Source organism: Nilaparvata lugens, chromosome 7 (assembly GCF_014356525.2).
Source record: "Nilaparvata lugens isolate BPH chromosome 7, ASM1435652v1, whole genome shotgun sequence".
NCBI lineage: Eukaryota > Metazoa > Arthropoda > Insecta > Hemiptera > Delphacidae > Nilaparvata > Nilaparvata lugens.
This window is the reverse complement of record NC_052510.1, coordinates 43,329,170-43,347,502: the sequence shown is the minus strand read 5'-3', so window position 1 is coordinate 43,347,502 and position 18,333 is coordinate 43,329,170. Positions and strand designations below refer to the sequence as shown.

General features: G+C 33.6%; 1 long non-coding RNA gene across 1 annotated transcript in view; it reads left to right on the top strand.

Annotated features, from left to right (window-relative positions):
* Nucleotides 1-269: 269 nt before the first annotated feature.
* Nucleotides 270-18,333, top strand: part of LOC120352421 — a 38,478-nt gene continuing 20,414 nt past the window's right edge. The window contains exons 1-2 of the long non-coding RNA XR_005571833.1: nt 270-1,412; nt 7,601-7,757. This is a non-coding gene — a long non-coding RNA (uncharacterized LOC120352421). The remainder of the gene's footprint in view (nt 1,413-7,600; nt 7,758-18,333) is intronic.

The following is an 18,333-nucleotide window of genomic DNA, read 5'->3' as shown; positions in this document are numbered from 1 at the left end:
GAGAGGTCTGTCAAAACAAGCAAGTCTCTTATCTATCAGTGGGTGGCGATCTCCAACTCTTTCTTTCTTCCTTCCACTTTCTCACTCTCTCTCTCTCTCTTGATTCTTCAATCCCAGGTGACCAAGTGCCACACCCAAAATAAGGAATCACTAGAGACAACATCTGACTACCAGAGACTGCACCTTCACAGACTCCTGTTGTTATTGAAAGAAGAAGAAGAAGAGAAGAAGAAGAAGAAGAAGAAAAGAAGAAGAAGAAGAAGAAGAAGAAGAAGAAGAAAGAAGAAGAAGAAGAAGAAGAAGAAGAAGAAGAAGAAGAAGAAGAAGAAGAAGAAGAAGAAGAAGAAGAAGAAGAAGAAGAAGAGAAATTCACCCTTCCTCACATCACCCAGTCAGAAGAAAGAAAGTAATAATAATCTCATACTTTATCACCCCGATAAAAAAAATCCAAAAAATAAAAGCTCTATGAAACAATGTTTCAAATAATAGGTGAATATTTATATTTCAATTATAAGTGAAGGAATTTCTAATTCATAACTCATTAGCAAACAGCAGTCCAATATAATTTCGATTTGTAAGTATAATATTCGAAACTTTTTACAACGTATACTTTATCACCCCGATAAAAAAAATACAAAAAATAAAAGCTCTATGAAACAATGTTTCAAGTAATAGGTGAATATTTATATTTCAATTATAAGTGAAGGAATTTCTAATTCATAACTCATTAGCAAACAGCAGTACAATATAATTTCGATTTGTAAGTATAATATTCGAAACTTTTTACAACGTATGGTTATGTCAGAAATCGACCACAAACTTTCAACAACATTATAAGGAATATAATATTCATACATCATTTGCAACTTATTATGCATATTTTTGCAAGAGCTATTCAGTTACAAAGTACCAACCATCCCATTCACTTTTTTTAGAAAACTCCATTTCACAAATAAATAACAGATTATGACAACATGTATTTTAATTCTCAACTTTATTCAACTTGAATTTCATTGGAGTAGCCTAATCCACTACCAACCCACTTCTCGTTACAAGACTTCACTTCATCCAGCACCATAAGTCATTGCACGAAATATGAGACCAATGTAATCCGAAACTGTATCCATTGCAACCAATCCCAACCACGAATACATTTCGACCTGACGTTTTAGTGGGTGCATACTCACTATGAAATACATTGGCACTGACCAACACACTAACCTGTCATAGATAAATATATGTGACCGTTGGGGGGGTGTCCAGAGGGGGTTGATGGAGATAGATAGAGAGAGAAAGACTGATTGAGAAAGAGAGAGAGAGTGTAAGAGAGAGAAAGGCGTTATCGCAGCCAAGATCAGACAGACTCCTGGACTATAGACAACAATGGCTCACTTCACTTGCCTTTCCCTGATGTAAGTTACTACATGAAATATTATGTACACTAACGCCGAACCGAAAATAATGTATTCGGCCGTATTTTACACGTGAAAGAATCGACTCTATTATACTCTGGAACCACCGAAAAGTGGGTGGAGCGGTTATTTATTCGTTTTTAAAAACGAGAAAATATATAAAGGCACGCTTTTATGTCGGTTTTGAGATGGGCGGTACTCTGACAACGCTCTGGCCACTGTACTTTTACAACGTTTTTCTTTTTGTTTAGTTCCTTTCAAAAGAATTTTTTTATTTTATGTGCTTTTTTATGTTAACTTGAGCTTTTTTATACTCTCGCTGCTCCCGAAGTGGAGGCCCGTCTTGTATTTTTATCAGTGAGTATAACAGGTCAAGATTTCATGTATACTGTATACTGTACTACTCACCGGTATTCATTTATGAACCGATTTTTATTTATTTATTCACGATTTCAACCACATACTATTCCATTCTTCACTTTTCTACATCTTCTTCTTTCCATTCTTCTCAATATTCTTCCTCTTCTCCTTCTATTTCTACTTCCTCTTCTTCTTCTACATCTTCTTCTCTTCATTCTTTTTCAAATCAAATCAAATCAAATCCAATCAAATCAAATCAAATCAAATCAAATCAAATCAAATCAAATCATCAAATCAATCAAATCAAATCAATCAAATCCAATCAAATCAAATCAAATCAAATCAAATCAAATCAAATCAAATCAAATCAAATCAAATCAAATCAAATCAAATCAAATCAATCAATCAAATCAAATCAAATCAAATCAAATCAAATCAAATCAAATCAAATCAAATCAAATCAATCAAATCAAATCAAATCAAACAATCAAAATCAAATCAAATCAAATCAAATCAAATCAAATCAATCAAATCAAATCACATCAAATCAAATCAAATCAATCAAATCAATCAAATCAAATCAAATCAATCAATCAAATCAAATCAAATCAAATCAAATCAAATCAAATCAAATCACAATCAAAATCAAATCCAATCAAATCAAATCAAATCAATCAATCAAATCAAATCAAATCAAATCAAATCAATCAAATCAAATCAATCAAATCAAATCAAATCAAATCAAATCAAATCAAATCAATCAAATCAATCAAATCAAAAATCAATCAAATCAAATCAAATCAAATCAAATCAAATCAAATCGAATCAAATCAAATCAAATCAAATCAAATCAAATCAAATCAAATCAAATCAAATCAATTCATTTTCCATTTTTACAATATATACAGAGCATGAAATTACATAGTCACTGAAACAATCACCATAAACTAAAAAATCACAACCATACCCTGAAGAACATTAAAAAAATCAAATATACATGGAAAATAATACCAGAGGTTACAGAAACCTGTTTGGGCAGAAAAAATACTACTTAAAATAAAAAAAGAAGTGTTACAGTTTACAAAGCAAATTGAGAAAGAGTAAAAAAACTAAAAATACAAGAAAAAAGCACTTCAATGAGAGTTTAAAATTATAAAAATACTAACAATACAACACTATGAACATTAACATTACAAACTAAAAAAAAATGTCGCGCTCACCAGTCTTCTCAATCTTCTTCTTCTTCTTCTTCTTCTTCTTTTTATCTTCTTCTTCTTTTTCATCGTTTTTCTTCTTCTCCTTACAACTCGTTCTCTTGTAATATTAAAAACCTCTGTGAAATTACCTGGAGTACGGTATCATGACAACTACTAATGTATGCAATGCAATACGTAAACAAGACACTTAAATTACACTAATTTTCGTAACTGGTTTACGTAAATTGAAATTTCATGAGCTTGTACAACCTGGTTAAAGTGACGGATGGAACTATGATTTGCGGTTGAATTTGAATCAGTGATAGTCACTTGAAATTGTCAGCATACAAAGTGTTATTGCTGTTTCTCTCAAGTGAAGCTTTAAGGATGATCTCTGCTGCATCACAACTCTGTGGTGAGTTTTACTTGAAGCAGTTAGCATTGATGACAGCAATGCTTCCCATTCTGAGAAATCTGACTGATGATGATCATCTCTGTGGTCTCCAGTTGAACATGAAGGAATCCTCAGCAAGGAGGTCAGCTGATGCTTAGTTGACCAAGGCATTCTTGAGGCAGAAAGCGGAAGGCAGAGGACACCCTCCAGGGATGTTGGGCCACTTCGCGGCTCTCTGCGGTCGCACAAAACCAATACAGAATGCAGGCTGCTGTGGCTGGCACACAAATTACCATCACCTCTCTCGCCGATGAATAACTGACTAGTTAACTATAATCTAACTGGGTAGTCAACTGAGTACTAACTGGTGCTGACCTGAGTGCAATGGAAATGATGAAGGAGATGAACATGGAAAGTGAGAGATGACATTACAAGTATATTAAGAAAATCAAGAAGAAGGAGAAGATGATGATGATGATGATGATGATGATGAAGAAGAAGAAGAAGAAGAAGAAGAAGAAGAAGAAGAAGAAGAAGAAGAAGAAGAAGAAGAGAAGAAGAAGAAGAAGAAGAAGAAGAAGAAGAAGAAGAAGAAAGAAGAAGAAGAAGAAGAAGAAGAAGAGAAGAAGAAGAAGAAGAAGGAGAGGAAGAAGTAGAAGGAGAAGAAGAGGAAGAAGAAGACGAATTTGAATTTGAGCCAGAATTGATGATTCTGCAACAGTTATTTTGTGTCATGAATAGAAGAAGGAAGGAATGTTAGAGATGAGTAGAGTACGAAAAAGGAAAGAATGTTAGAGATGAGTAGAGTACGAAAAAGGAAATTATAAAACGAATATTTGTATTGAAATTAAGGTGTAGAAAAAGGAAATACCAAATATGACGAGGAGTAATCAAATGAAGTTGAGATTGAAGATGAGCTAAGATTGAATTTGATGAAGATATCAATTTTCCGACACATGGAGTTCCAAAAGCCCTAAAGAGATCTATTGTTTTACCAATACCACACCGATATCATATGAACTACAGTAACTGTATTACCCAAAGTATGGCCATTGGAATTTTTTTCCCGCCGCCGCCATGAAGATTCCAAATATTTGAATTTCACAATGGAGCTTATAGGCGATTATAAGTAAAATCGCTTGCCTTTACTTATTAAAGCATATTTTTGTGATTATTAACTTCGATATAATTTCTTTAATGTTTTTTCTATATTTCCAATATAGTCTCATCACAATAGATTCCATAGCATTCAAATATCTTGTTTTATTAGTTGACATCCAATAAGTCTGACGAAAATATTGTAAACACATTGAATATAAATATTGGATATTGGATATGAACTGTGAAAAAGCCAATTGTTCTAGCCATAGTTCAACTTAATGATTTAAATAAACATGTAAGCAATTCAAAAAGAAAACACATAACCCATAACCATTATTATTCATATTTAGTGATATTTCAAATCTTATAAGCTCGAGGTAATGCAACTCTGAAACCATATTTTATCAATAACTATTGACCAATTATTGAACATGATATGGACAGGGTACTCAGTACTGAAGAGAATCAATAATAGAAGTCAAGACGTACTAATTAATCAGCACTTAATCACGGTTAAAAATTTCATAAAATGTTATATTTAATTGAGCCGCAATACATATTTTAAATTGGATTATTTGAAGTTCGATCCAATAAATTGGATGAGGAAATACAATAAAATTGAAATTTATCTGTCTGCATATTTATCTAGATCACTGGTTCCCAATAAGTTGTCCGCGAAAGCTCTAGAAGTGGTCTGCGATGAGTCCGAAGGAAGGAAAATTAATGTTTGAAGCTTTATTAGTGTTTTTAAAATTTTCTTTACTGCCTATATTAAAATATAATCAATTTCCCTTCGAAAATGATATATCAAAGAATCAAACTCATCGTGAGTTCAAAATATGTTTACAATCGGTAAAAGAAGTGATAAGTTCCAAATTTCCAATGCTAATTTTCAATTAAGATAGGACTTAAAAGTTTGTTTGGAATCTTAATGGCGCATTTGTACCATTATTGTGACTGAGCTAACCAATCAGAAGCGTGACAGTCAATGGCCATACTGTGGGTAATATAGTTACTATAAAACTATCTATCAGTATAGGTCATTGAATTATTATAGATTAATAATCCATATTATTCACGATGGCCATTGAAATTGAAATATTCATTTCCATATTATTAATAATTTGTTGGTTATCAAGATGATCTAGTGCTCCTAGTGATAACCAACTAGTGCTCCATGGCTAATCAAAGATATTTTTGGTTTGTGAATGTGGGCACTTCTATGAGTTTTTATAGAGAAATATTCTCTCAATTTCACAAACTTCTCATCCTTCCAGAATGTGTCTGTTCTTCTATTCATTATGTGTTTATATTCCATTCATCAATCCACCAATGTAAGCTGATGCCAATCAAAGGCGTACAGATGCCAATCATTGAATGATGAGTGACGTACAATTATTATTGGCTTACAATATTATTGTACTACGAAATAATCATCCTTCAATTGATATTTTTTCATTTCATCCTCACCTTGCATCACTTTTTCTCTTCCTCTTCTTTTATATATTTCTTGTTCCTGTGCTCCATTTTTACGGTTATCCTTCACACTCTACTTCTTATAGTCCTTCATCCTTCTTGATTAATATTCCAATTTTTTGCAAATACAGTAATCATTCATAGTTACACACTTCTTCAATCTAACCAGGCTTATTTCTTTTCCAACTTTCATTACCACCTGTCTCATTTATGGACTCACTCGTTTAACAAGAACTGAGAAACTGTCAAACTGTATTGCATAGAGTAAACAAGGCTTAAGTGAAATTGGAGTAGGTAATACTTGAGTTTATGGAAATGAGTATTGTGGTGTACTGGTCTGGTGAATACAATACATAAATAAGTTCCATTGAATTCTCGTAATAATTCATTTATTCTCCTGACTACATCTTGTAGACACGAACAGAACAGAGTGAATCATTTTAAAGTAGTAAACAGCTGGCTTCAACATTGGTGCTGCAATGCTACCAACTTACTTATACACAATAATATTTTCATAATATAAAATAATAATTCTCTTTATAATATAACATCAATAAATAATAATTCTCAATACATCACAAGTATCCATTCAAGTCCATCAATATTTTGAGTGATTAGTCCTTTTCCAAGTATTCGTATAGTAATTATAATCAACTAGACGATGGATAGAACAATATTGAAATAAAAGAGCCCCAACTATTAATTCTCCAATAATAATTTTGTATAGTTTCCCATGATAATTCGTGATAGTTCATTCGTAGCACATTACAGAAACCCTTTCAATGTTTTGTTAAAAACATAATAGCAGATAAGTATTATCGGTATGAATAACATTACTAGCAATCCAATAGTGAAAAATATTTCCCCAATTTAATAAGCAGTTGTCTTGAACCTACAATTAGGATGTCCTTCTATCAAGAAAACAAACAGTACTTATTCTAATTAGATCCTGAAAACATCCTCACCCTTTTTTCAATATTTCCTCGTCCCTGGAGTTTCTATACTGAAGATAATTCGAAGATACTGAAGATAAACGTCTTATTAGACGTTTCAACAATCAAAAAATTGAATTTTTATCTAAAATCAAACATGAAGTGAATACAAACTAGACAATCAAACTAGAACAATAGTTTGGTTTTAGTTACAACACTCTTCCTATCAACAGTGTGAGTGTGAAATGTCAGTTATTCGAGTACGTTGGATCAAGTGATGGAGTAACAATAGCTTTCCATTCAATTTAAACAGTTTACTGTTGATGGATAGTAATTACTGTCAAAATTGAAGTGTAAAAGGCGGTAATTGAATCCGTATGGAGATACTTAATTCTAGTGTTGCAGACTGCCAGGATACAGTATTAAAAGTTGTCAGAGAAACAGGAGAATTTCAGATCAGTTTAGTGAATTAATTTTTAATCACCGCCAATATATGTGTTTTTAATTATAATTTTCTCAACTGTAGTTCCTAGATCCTAGAGCAGCATTAAACGATTTCCAAGAACTGTGAAACTATTCTTCTCACATCAATCTCCAGTTGAATTTAATGATTTGCATATTTAAAAAAAATATGAATTCCCACTTATCAGTATCAGAATACTACTTGTCAGTTACAGTAAATGTAAATTTATTCTTTTAATGAGTTCTAATGTGAGTATTCCTTTTTAGCCCGGCCGAGTGAGTTTGAACAGTCCCATATTTCAGGGGCAAATATTTGCATCGGACACATGCACTGATTCTGATGTGTACGAGTCCAGCTTCAAGCATTATTTCAGCTACTGTCACACTCTTTCCAAAACGGCTTCATACTATTTAAATCCAGAATGTAAGTGTGGAATTATTATATCAATATTCCTCATTTGTATCCACTTCTATGTGATTGAGCTTTCGATTTGTAGGTTAAAATTGAAAATAACTTCGAGAAATTTGATCAATGACCAACCTTTAAGAACAGATCTATTAAAAAATTTAATTTGAAACAAAAGTATAGTAAGATACGGGTTATAATGTCAGTACCTGACTAACATAAGTTTGCTTTCCTTGACTGTCTTTGTACGAGTACAAAGCGAATAGCTCTTACCTTTTCCAGTTCCACATCGTTGACAAATTGTTTGTGGACTATGTAGAAATGAATGATGAATTACCGAAGTATTTTATCTCAATTATTTAAGTTTTTCATTGAATCATGAAAATGATACATTTATACAAACGAAATATAATATATTTGAGATTATTGAGAATCTCATATATTTGATATATTGAGAATCAATATCATCAATGACATTAATATCAATATCAGATCAGATTTATTGGTATAACTTGAATCACAGCTATATACTGTAAAAGACGGTAGCTACCTTCTAAAGGGAAAAGTCGCATCACTGACCATTTCGGATCATTGAATCTCACTGTAGCTGATTGAATTTAACCGCGGTAGAATGACGTCTCATCAAACCGAGAGTCAATTGACAAATCGGACGAATAGACAATGCTTGCGTTCGCGACATTAATCGACGGTTGATCACGGTTAACTTAAATAGACGTGAAACATTTAACAGCTAAAAATTGTTGTTTGCTACTTCGTGATCAAACTAGGAGACTTAACATTGAGCAATCAACAGGCCGTTATCAATGAATCAATAAACGTTTAGATGGATAATTATCACTGTTGACCGAGAATCAAGAGCCAATAATGACCGGCGATCAACGATCAGACCGATAATTAACCTGTGATCAACGATGATTAACCGGGGATCCGGGGCCGACCGGCTGATGACGAATAGGCCTTCAATTTCATCAACAACGTTGTAAAAAATGAAACGAAATTGACGACAGGTAGATTGAGGAGGGTCCGAATTTCATTTACGATAATTGGGCTGAGCAGAGGGTCTACACTCCACAGCCTACAGGTTGCTCTACACTCTACAATAAGTTATAAATTATCGCAAGCGATCTGCTCGCTGAAAATGAAAACTGACACACAAGATGAGTGGGCCCTAAACGAGCTCATTTTGACCTTTATCGTCTTCTCTTTCTCATCTCCGCTCTATCCTCTCATCTTTTTTGTCTTCCTTCCTATACCTTTCTTCTTCGCAATCTTGTTTTTCCATTTGTCTTGTTCTTCTTGGGTTCTCTCTCTTATTTCTACTTCTCTTTCGTCCTCTTCTACTTATTCCTCTTATTGTTCTCTTTGTTATTTGTCCTTGGTATTGCCTCACCTTCTTCAAGTTTTCTTCCTCATCACTAGTAATCTTCACCAATTAATTTGATATTTTTTTCATATTCTTGTTGTTTTCATTCTTTTGTCGTGCTCTCTTTGTTTCTTACCTTTTCCATTTTCCTTCTGTCTTTCTAATCTTCTTCTCATTTTTTCTAATCCTTCTCTTTCATCATACTTTGAAACTTTCCACTCCTTTATAATTTGTTATATCCTCTCCTTTATAATTTTTTATCCATCCACCACGTTCTGCCTTTTCATTTCTAAGACTTCATTCCACTGCTTTCGTTCTTTTTAGCTGGTTATTTTCCTACAACTCATCTCTCCTTCATTTCCTCATCTCATCTTTTCGTCTACGTCTTCTTCTCTTCACCCCCTTTTTCCGACGTTCTTCAGTTTTCCTTCTTCATCACCTTCTCATCTGTTTCAGTCCGTCCCGTTTCGTCTTCTCTTTGTTTATTTGCTCCTCTTTTCTTGGTGCTTACTCCCCAGCTTTAACCAGATTCTTACTCCCTATTTTTCCTTGTTCCCCATTACATCTTCCTCTTCCTCTCTCACTTTTTCTTAATCTATCCGAAACAATAATTATCTTCCTTTTGATCTTTCCATCCACCCATTTCTTCTTCTCTTTCGAAAACCTCATACTCTCTTCTCTCTGTCTGTTTTTTAGCATTCTTTTCCATGTTCTTTCATTTGCACTACTCTTTCTCATTTTCTTAGTTTTTATTCCCTCATCTACTACCCCTTATTCTTGCTCTATTTTGTTGTCTTCCACCTCCCTCCCTTACTCTTACTTCTCATTTTCTTCCTCCTCATTTTACTTTTTCTCCTTTACCCCCCCCTCTCACAATGTCTCTCTCTCATCAGCTAACAGCCCATTTACTTTGCGAAAGCAGACGTCTCCCATTCTGCTGCACATTATTTATCTACTAAAAGATGCCTTTCAAAGATAATAGAAATAATTATATGTCTTTCAACAAATTCAAATCAAAAGCTTCCGACATCCGCCTAATGGCCTGATGGCCAGCTCCATCAACATTATAACTTACGAGTCAGTTTGCTTCAGCTCTCCACTCAGCTTTTGTAAATTGTGTTCATTTTTTCTCCCAGCTTCTTTCAAAATAAAAAATATTGCTGATAGGCAAAGAATGGCGCTGAATAAGTGGGAGGGTGAGATGGTTGATGTTTTACTACCTGGAGATAGGTTAAGGTTATTCGACTGTTGTATGATATTCTTTATTTATAATTCTGAAATCATAGTGAAACTGTGATTTCTCATTCACTTTCTCTACCTCCTTCTACTGCTCTCTCTTCTACTTCTTCCACTACTAGTTCTTCTTTTTCATCTTTTTACATCTTCCCCATTCTTCAAAATCAAATCAAATCAAATCAAATTTTATTCAAAATTTCAAAAAACAATTTAGGGTCCTGCCAAACCTGTAGGTTTTTCGGCGGGTGCCCAATCACAAAAACAATATAAGAACATAATTAGGTAAGTTTACTAGGAATTTTTATGACATTCGAAGTTCGAAATAAATAAAGAAAAGACAATATGTAATGTAATAAAAACAAGAAAGTATAAACTAAAAAATAACTTTACAAAGTTTGTTGAATAAGAAAAATCAACTGAAAAGTATGAAAAAGAAGAAGAAAAATAGAAAGAAGGATTGTTTCACACTATCTTGATAAAACATTTCATCGCTGAGGCAGGCGGCAGTGTCAACAATGAGAAAAATAGAATTTCAGCCAGCCAGAACTTAGAAATAATATAAAAACTCGCTGGTAATTGTGTAGCCAAATAATAGTAACAATAATAATATATATTATAGATAATCTAAGTATATAATAAATTATAAGTTTAGTGTGTTCGCATTAATATTAAGATACATCATTATGTCCTTTTTAGTGTAGTCTCGAATATTTTGGGGAAGTCTATTGAATAAGTAGGGAGAACATAGTGGAGGGATCTTTTGCTGTATACATTATTGAATCTGGGGACTAGGAATATTAATGGAAATCTCAAGTTGTAAGGTGCGGCAGGAGCAAGAAATCTATACTGAAAATTACATTTAAAAAGTGTTATAAGTTTGTAAAAGTAAAAATTTCTGGGTGATAGGGTATGGTAAAATATATAGATGTTTTGTAGGTTGTTTGGATCAATATTAAAGACAGGGAGGGATTCTGGTTGTTATACAGTTTAATGTTCTCAGTTGGATTCGCTCTATTCTTTTTAAAAGATAATTTGCTGCACATCCCCATGTTTCAATTCCATATCTAACAATAGGTTCCATCAGTGACTTATAAATTAGATACAAGCAGTCGGGAGTGATGTTTCTATGCAGATAATAAATTTTTGCATTTAGCGCTTGAAGTCTTTTTGCAATGTGATCGATATGAGGATTCCATCTCAGGCTACAATCAATTATAATACCAAGATTATCCAATTATAATACCAAGAATCTTCTTCTCCTCTTTCTTTTATTATTTCAACAAGAACTTATCACAGTACTCGCATCTCTAGAAAGCTACCATGCATTTTAGTTTTCGTTTCATTCTAGTTGAAACTTCTACTAAAATTTAGTATCTTCTTCTTCTTCTATATGCTGGCTCCGCGACGGAGATTGGCGATCATCAAAGCAATTTGGATTCTATTGACTGCAGCTCGGAACAGAGATGTTGAGTCAATGTTGAACCACTCTCTCAGGTTCTTTAACCAGGATGTTTTCCTTCTTCCAGGCCGGCGTCTTCCTTCAATCTTGCCCTCCATTATCAACTGCAGGAATCTGTACTTCTCATTGCGCATCACATGTCCAAAATACTGAAGCTTCTAATACAGTAAAGAACCTCCATTGTCATCCCATTTCGTTCTAATACCTCAGAATTCCTCACCCTTCCTATCCATGAAATACGAAGAATGCGCCGATACAACCACAGTTCAAACGCCTGCAGCTTTGCCTTCAATGCCTTCGTTAATGTCCATCCCTCATGCCCATACAACAACTAAAATTCAGTATAATATCACATAAATATGGTAATCTATTCCATTGGAATGTGAATTTCCCCTCAAACTTGCCACGTCGATCATCTAATTGCTGCCAAGCTATTTGAAAACTACTTCATTATATGATATTACACACAGTGAGTTCCCACCTAAAGCCAGTTAAACACACATTCATTTTTGGGCGTTCGATTTTGAAATGACACTTTGATGAAATCAAAGTCTACCAAATTAAACAGAACTCGACACACATCATCTGTTTGGCATAATCTGCTCAATCTAATCTACTGGCTTAACACTTTCAGGTTAAAAATTACCACTTCCAACTAGATAACACTATCGGCACTTTTAGATGAATCACAACAAATTAGCTAAAAGAGAAGCAATCAAATGAACTGAGAAATAACATTAGCCGACCGGCTAACAAAAGAGTACGGGTTAGATACAATGGGGACTATACCAGATAAATGGGCACAATAGTTCAAACTTGGAGAATGGGAAAATAGAAGTTAAAATAATTAAAATGACCGCCAAGTTGTGTTGTTAATGCCTGAAGATGAATTGTCTTAAAAAAACTATAGAAACAATACTCATGCACTTCAAACAAGAGTTTATTGATGTATTCATAGTCAGAGAGTATTGAATAGGAATATTTATATTTTATATTGAATATATTCAATTCTCAAACTCTACAGGTTGAATATGAAAGAATATGATTTTTCAGTTTTAGTGTACAGATATTTATATTCACTTAAATGGTTGAAAAATCAATTCTATATAGTGCTTAAGCCGAAATTTTGGGGGGGGAAATTTCCCCTTTTTCCCCCCCCGTGGATCCGCGCCTGGGTTGTGTGGCAGAGAGGACTTAGAGTCCTAACTCCGCCCTTGATGAAGGCAATCCAATTCAATTCTCTCTCTATATATCTCATTATCTGGTCTTTCTCTCCCAAATTTGCAACCATTCTCTTTATTTGGTTCCTCAATTTGTTGGAAGAATAGCCTAATTGGATTACTTATTGTTCACTCCATTTAAACCTTCTTTCCAAGATTCATAATCTGCTTCTTCCTGCTTGAATTTTGAATTTTATAGAGATTATCATTGAATTTACAATAATTCCCATTTCAATTTGAAAATCAAGAACATTTGATTCTAAAGCTTCCTACTTTTCTGGATTGTTTCTATTTGTAGCACACTCAACCCCAATTGCAAATTTGAACTTTACATGGGTTCCACATGTAGATAAATTTGAACAGCTTTTACGTTCAATAACTCAATTTCGAAATCTCTCCTTCCTCCATTTACAATAATTTATTTATTCTCCTTCTGAATCTTTGAAAACGTTTTCCTCTCCTTTCCACTAACACTCTTCTGTGTCTTCTTTCTGTTACTTCATAGTTGACATCGTTTCTTCATAGTTTATCATCTCTATTCAGTTTTTGAGATTTTTTATTCTATGAAATTCATATTTATTATTGCCATTCCCAGAGAACTTGATGTGAATCATTTACAAGCTTTGTTTGTGGCCAAGTGTGTTTTATCTGTAATGTTATAATAAAGTAACGCTCAAGACATAGCTTACCAATCAAATCAATTTCTCCTCCTCTTTTCTCTTCTCATTCTCTTCTTCCCAATCCTATTACTCCCAATCCTATTTCGTTCCCTCATCGCGAACCCGTTCTTCCCATCTTCTTCTTAATTTTTATTTTTTCTCCAAGTTTTGATAATTTCCCTTCTCATCATATTGTCTTCTTCTTTTTCATCTTTTTTTTGTTCATTAACTTCTTCTTCTCCTCATCCTCTTCCTCTTCCTCCTTCTCCTCCTCCTACTTCTTCTCCTCCTCCTCCTACTTCTCCTCCTCCTCCTCCTCCTCCTCATCCTCCTTATCCTCCCAATCCCTTGTCTACATAATCTATCGTTTCCCTACTCCCTGTTCTCATGACGACACAACAAAAGACCCGCATAACATAGACCTATTATAACACAGAACACCACCACACACCTAGACGCACGTTATCGGCTTATTCCTGTTTTACCGAGAACTGAAAGGCTGTTTCTACCTAATTAGTCGCATTTCTGTCGGACACCTTTCCAGTGTCATCTTCTCATCTTTGTCTAATATGGTGTTCTTGCTATCCTGCGCACAATTGGTGGATTAGCCATGCTCGCCAAACAACAGGCAAATCCCCTTCTTTTCACAACTTCTTGGAAAATTGTTCAGAAACGGAGATTAGGTTATTAGCTACACCCTACTTGGAGAAACATACTGCTTCAGTTTAGTTTTGGTGATTTGCCGTCACTGAGCTGAATATATAACAACTGGAAGTAGGTGGGCTGCTATTATTATCTACAATACTATGAGAGTAGTATAATAGGATAGTAATGCGACTACATAATTTTGAAAATTTATTCATTCATTTCATTGAAATTACAAATCATGATTATAATATATATAATATGATTGGGAGAAGACAACAGGCATAGCCCAGAACTGTCTTTTCCCAAATTTTTACAAATAAAAGTTTCAAAAAAAATAAGGTCAAGATTTCACTTTCACTTCAAAAAGTCCAATTTCCACTTCAAAGCTAATGACTAAACTAAAAATTTTGAATTCTGATTTCTAAAAACTGATTAAAAACAAAAATATTTTGCTCAAATCTCTACAAATTGGAAATTTTTGAGTAATTTTACAAAATTTTGAGCCAGAAAAGAAACACAACTTCACTAATAGCTGAAAATGGTTGAATCTATGCATGTACGTCTATTAAAACCATGAATTAATTACGTCAATGCAGTTCCATTCATTGGCTTCGTTAGATGACATTACTTAACCGTGGTTAAATTCAATGAACGTGCGTGCAACCGGCAATTTGTCAATTGCAACCTGTGTCTTATTTTAAAAGTGGTGCAGTTCCAATTCATTCTTCATTAATTACCTTCAATAAAATCGTCAATATAATGTTTCCCTGGAGGTCCAATGAGATAAACATTCAATAATCATCCGATAAAATCTCTCATTTCTATAAAGAAGCTGTGAAGAACTTCGAATCCTTAGCGTTGAGTAAGTTTTTTAGTGGGCTTAGAGCTCGATTTGATGTATCTGCAGATAAGTGGAGGAGAAATTATAGAGTCTATTCTTCTTCCTCGATCAACTTGTATAATTTCAAGAAACGAGCTCGAAATATGATAGAAAATGGAAATTTCTCAACTTCAAAAATCTCTACCTCTTGAGTTGTTCTATCTAAACATTTTCCTGGTGTTTATCTCCATTCATTTACGAGCTATAACGTTTTATTTCAATTTGTTTCCATATTTTCCAGATCCTCAATTTGGTAACCGTATTGAACATCATAAATACCATCACAAACAGAATATCGTTTCCAATAAAAGTCAAAACTCATGGACAACCTTGAATGGTCGTATTCTTCGTTTGAATAGATAAAAACATTTATTTATTCTCCAGTTAATACGATACTAGTTATAAGGGCGCTCAATTTCCAAGCGGTTTTACTAATAACATTAGATGGTTTACAAGAGTTTACACACGCTCTCGCTTACAGCAGTTTATTACACACTCACACACGAGGGTTCAAAAATTGAATGACTACAAAATATTCACAGCGGGGTTCTTTGCTGTTCACATGACAGACATAAATTGGCCGGGCCGAGAAAATACCTGTAGATTCACTTGAGACTGGCAGCATTTCTTATAGCTAGCTTCCCATCTAACCAATGCTGACAGTATGAAATAAATCTCACCTTACCTGGAAGTGTTTCTACATGCTCACAGACACGGTAGCCGTAGCCGTATGCATACAGTACTTCCCCACCTTCAAGTGTGTTAGGCAGGTAGTGTGAAATACAGTCATAGGGTGCATTAATATCATGTAAAACGGTGTGATATATGTATGAAATAAATTACACCATAGTCTCAATTATTAGTCGATTTATACAGGTTCAAACAACCCTCTCTAGAGTTATAACAGTCGAATTTGTAACAGAGATTGGTTGATTTTAGAGGCACAGAGGTTTGGAATATACCCGTAAATGGAAGAATCAGAGGAGATTAGTTTCAATAATCAGCTGTTCTGAATAGTGAGTTGTGTTTTAATTGACTCTAAATTTTGTCAAATCACGAAAAATGTTCCAATTAATGGTGATTTTTCAATTCAATTCAATTCAATTCAATTTATTAATGTCAACAAAAAATTAATATACAATTCATACTTACAAACATAAAATACAAATTCTTTATAAAATAATGAATATAAAATATCATATTCTAAATAATATTGTTGCATCCCTCTTTAAGCAAAGCTTGTGATGAGGGATGGTGTATCTCTAGAATGTTGGATAGCATAAGATACTAATATACATCGTAATATTAATAACATAATACGAGTTTATAATTTTACATTACAATATCAAGAAAAAAGAAAAAAGAAAATTCCAATCTCTTATGCTATTTTCATACAAATGTTGCTCTTGTAATCAGTATAGGCCCAATTGAGATTCAACTATATGTTCTACATCAAAGATAAAGATCACCAATATTTAAAAATAAAACAACAAATTCTCTTCTGCTCTGTTATACTAAGTAAGATATGTATTTTAAGAATAGAATTGAGATTTACAAACAGATTTGAGAAATAAATCAAAATTAGTCTTCATTTAGTCTCCCTAATAAGTAGTGTCGAAGATACTGCCTAAAAGTTTTGAAAGTGAAAGAATAATAACAAATTGGTATACATTGGGATGCTCCAGGAACTTCAAGCAACAGACGGTTTAAAAGTCTAGGACCATGCTGCATGAGCACTGGCAGCCGCTGTTCTACAAGGTGGTTCTAGCAAAAATCTCTCAGATTGTCTACGAGTAACATAGCCGCCATGAGGGGCTATAGGGAATCTATTGGGCCACGAATAGACAAAACTAGCTAGGTCAAGATCATACAAGTGCTCAATACTGAGAACATTAAATTCTTTATAGAGCAAATTTGTCGGATATCTAACCGGTTTTTTCAAGCATATTTTAATAATTTTCTTATACAATACTATGAGAGGCTTAAGAACGGTAACACCACAACCACCCCAGCCAATTATACCATATCGCACAACTGACTGCACAAGCGCAAAGAAAACCATTTTAATTTGCTCAACTGTAAAAATATTTCTCAGTTGAACAAACTTATACAGCGTCTTCCTCAACCTAGAACATAAATATGAAATATGGTCTCTCCATTTCAAATGCTTATCAATGATTATTCCCAAGTATTTGGTGCTGTTCTTAAATATTATTATAGGACATGGACAACTATTATCATCGCATCCAGTTTCATGAAAAGCCAAACTCCCCTGGTTATCTGGCTGACCTGCTGAGGTCAAAGAAAATGACACTGCAGTAGTTTTTGATATATTCAAACTAACTAAGTTGAAATCTAACCAGTTTTTTATAACTTTCAAACCCTCATTAGCTCTACAAAAAACATCTTCCCATTTTGATGCACAGAAAATAGCAACAGTGTCGTCAGCAAAAGAAAACAAAGAACAGCTCTCAAGCTCTATCTTGAGTAAGTCATTAATGTAAATCAAAAATAATATTGGACCCAGAACTGTTCCCTGTGGCACACTCATCGTAATTTCTAATTCTGAGCTCATTATACCATCAACACTAACCACCTGTGATCTACAACTGAGATAGCTTTTGAAGAAACCCAATGCAACACCTCTAATTCCAATACCTTCTAACTTTCTAAATAAAATATTGTGGTCCACTGTATCAAAAGCCTTCTGGAGATCTAAAAACACAGCTATACATTTTTATTCCCTGTCCAGTGTTTCAATAATTCTCTTAGTAACATTATATACAGCATCAGAAGTACTTACACCCTTACGAAAACCAAATTGGCAATTAGATAAAATTTCATATTTTTCCAAGAATTCGACCAAACGAGTCTTAACACATTTCTCAATCACCTTTGACAAACATGAAAGCAGAGAAATTGGGCAATAGTTCCCTGGATCACTTTTGTTACCATTCTTATGCAAAGGAATGAGTGGATAAAAAGGAATTTGAGTGTGATATTTTTGTTTTTTATTCTGTTTTTAACCATCAAAATTTAAAATTCTTAGTTTTAGTTATTTTTAGTGAAAATGGACTAAATTTTAGAAAAGTGAAACCATATAACCCT